We start from the raw sequence: 3,647 nt of genomic DNA on the forward strand, positions 1-3,647 counted from the left end.
TGACTTCTCCTGTGAATTCCACCTTATCTTTAAAAGTATGAAATATCCATGTCAAAATAAATAGAAAGGCATAAAGTTTAGCTACATACAGTAGAAGAAACAGAAGATCATAGCAGATCTATAACAATCAAATAAATAGAAATGCTAATTAAAAACTTCCCACACAGAAAATTTGAGTCACGTGACTTCTCCTGTGAATTCCACCTTATCTTTAAAAAAAGGATTAGTATCAGTCATTTATTACCATTTCCAAAGAATGAAAGTATGAGGAGCAATTCCATATTTATTCTATGAGGCCAGCATTAACCTGATGCCAAAACCAGACAAAGACATCACAAGAAAAAATACAGACCAATATTTCTTATGAAAATATAGGCAAAATTCTAAACAAAATGCTACCAAACCAAATCTAGGAGTATATAGAAAAAATTATAGGCCTTAAATAAAAGAGATTTAATACAGAAATGCAAAGTTGATTTAATATTTGAAATTTAATCACAGTAATATACCATATAGTATAAAAAGAAAAAAGAAACATAATCATCTCATTTTTTTAAATTTCAGAATATTATGGGGGCACAAACACTTTGGTTACATAAATTGCCTTCGTACTGCCAGAGTCACAGCTACAAGCGTGCCCATCCCCCAGACAGTGCTCACCACACTTGTTAGGTGTGAATTTACCCATCCCCTTCTCCCCCTTCCATGTGCCTGGCACCCAAATGAATGTTACTTCCATATGTGCCTATGTGTTGATTGATTAGTACCAATTTAATGGTGAGTACATGTGGTATTTGTTTTTGCATTCTTGTGATACTTCACTTAGAAGAATGGGTTCCAGCTCCTATCAACGATAATACGAGATGTATTAATTCACCATTTTTTATGGCTGAGTAGTACTCTATGGTATACATGCACCACATTTTATTAATCCACTCATGTATTGATGGGCACTTGGGTTGTTTCCACATCTTTGCAATTGTGAATTGTGCTAATATAAACATATGAATACAGATATCTTTTTTATAGAATGTCTTTTTGCCTTTGGATAGATATCCAGTAGTGGGATTGCTGGATCAAATGGTAGGTATACTTTTAGTTCCTTGAGGTATCTCCATACTACTTTCCATAGAGGTTGTACTAGTTTGCCATTCCACTAATAGTGTATAAATGTTCCTTTCTCTTCTCATCCACACCAGCATCTGTTGTTTTGGGACTTTTTGATAAAAGTCATTCTCACCAGACTTGCGTGATATCTCACTGTGGTTTTGATTTGCATTTCCCTGATGGTTAGAAATGCTGAGCGATTTTTCATATGTTTGTTGGCCATTAGTTTATCTTCTTTTGAAAAGTTTTTGTTTATGTCCTTTGCCTGCTTTTTAATGAAGTTGTTTGATTTTTTCCTTGCTGATTTTCCTGAGTTCTACATAGATTCTAGTTATCAGACTTTTAATGGATGTATAGCATGCAAATATTTTCTCCCATTCTGTAGGTTGTCTATTTGCTCTAATGATAAGTTTTCTTGGCTGTGCAGAAAGAAGCTTTTTAATTTGATCATATCCCATTTGTTTATTTTTATTATTGCTGTTATTGCTTTTGGGGTCTTCTTCATAAATTCTTTTTTTTTCTTCATAAATTCTTTGCCTAGGCCAATGTCTATAAGAGTTTTTCCAACATGTTCTTCTAGAATTCTTATAGTTTCATGCCTTAGGTTTAAGTCTGTTATTCATTGTGAATTGATTTTTGTGAGGGGTGAGAGGTGTGGATCCTGTTGCAGTCTTCTACTTGTGGCTATCCAATTTTCCCAGCACCATTTATTGAATAGGGATTCTTTTTCCCAGTGTATGTTTTTGTCCACTTTGTCAAATATCAGGTGGAAATATGAGGATGGCTTTGTATCTGGATTCTCAGTCCTGTTCCATTAGTCCATCTCTATTCTTATGCCAGTATCATGCTGTTTTGGTTACTATAGCTTTGTATTATAGCTTGAAGTCTGGTAAATTGATGCCTCCAATTTGGAGAACAAGTGACTTAGTCTTAAACAGAAATTTATTTATCACAGTTCTGGAGGCTAGAGATTCCATGAGCAAGGCAACAGCGAATGGTTGTATGTACGTTGTATGGTAAGGGCCACATCCTCCAGAGGGGATGAACGTTGTGTACTCAAGTGGCAGAAAGCGGAAGGGCAAGAGAGCTGACCACTGTGGAAAGCCTGAAGCCCTTATGACCTAATCACCTCTTAAAGGCTCCATGTCTTAATACTATCACAATGGCAAAACCCGAATTTTGAATAGGACACATTCAAACTATAGCAACAAGCATTTGATAAAATCCAACACCAATTCATGAATAAATCAAAAACAGAAATCTCAATGAACTAACAAGAGAAGTTAACATTCTGAATACAATAAATGACATACAAAATCCAAACATGACATTGCATATAATGGTGAAACACTGAATTATATTCTTCTAAGATCAAAAACAAGGTAAAGATGTCTGTTCTTGCCACTGCTCTTCATCATTGTATTGGAGGTTCTAGCCATGGTAATTAGGTAAATAAATAAATAAATGGCATCCACATGGGAAAAGAAGAAACACAATGTCCTTTGTAGATGCTATGATGCTGTATAGATAATCCTAATGAATGAATAAAAAATATTAAGAAATAATGAATTAGTTCAGCAAGTTTGCAAGATACAAGACCAATATACAAAAAAATCAATTGCATTTCTACACATCAATATAAACAATCTGAAAATGCAATTTAAAATCTTCATTAACAATAGCATCCAGCAGACTAAAATATAAATGAGAGCATGTAGTATTTTTCTTTCTGTGCTGGTTTATTTTATTTAACATAATGTCCTCCAAGCTCATCCATGTTGCCATGAATGGCAGAATTTTTTTTTCACTAAATAATATTCCATTGTGCATACATACCACATATTCTTTATCCATCTGTTGCTGGAAACTTAGGTTGATTCTATATCTTATCTCATGGAAGTAGAGAGTAGAATATTGGTTACTAGAGGCTGGGAAGGGGAGGAGAGAGGAGTGATGATAGCCATAGGGTGGTTAACAGCTACAAAGGTACAACTAGATAGGAAGAATAAGTTCTAGTGTCTATTGCACTATAGAGTGACTATAATAAACACCAATTTATTGTCTATTTGTTAAAAGACTAAAATAATAAAGGGTAAATTTAACAAAAGATGTGAAGACTTGTATATTCAAAGTTAAAAAGATTATTGAAGGAAATTAAAGATGGTCAAAATAAATGGAAAGTTAGTCCATACTCATGAATTAGGGTGAAAATATTATTCCATGATATTGCTCCCCTAATCAGTGTATAGATTCAAGACAATCCTTATTTGAAAAAAAAAAAGGAAGGATTCAGAATAGCTATAATAATCTTGAAAAAGAAAATCAATGTTTTTTTTTCATTTTTTTAAATGTTCTTTTATTTTGGGTGCAAAATGCAAAATAGAGTTATGTATTTTGAATTAAATTCCGTGTTGATATATGCAGATAATTTAATATTTTTTTTTATTTCAGCATATTATGGGGTACAGATGTTTAGGTTACGTGTGTTGCCCTTGGTTCCCCTCCCCCCAAGTCCGTGTTTCAAATATGTCCATCCTTCG

Source organism: Propithecus coquereli, unplaced genomic scaffold (assembly GCF_000956105.1).
Source record: "Propithecus coquereli isolate 6110/MARCELLA unplaced genomic scaffold, Pcoq_1.0 Scaffold66, whole genome shotgun sequence".
Classification (NCBI taxonomy): domain Eukaryota; kingdom Metazoa; phylum Chordata; class Mammalia; order Primates; family Indriidae; genus Propithecus; species Propithecus coquereli.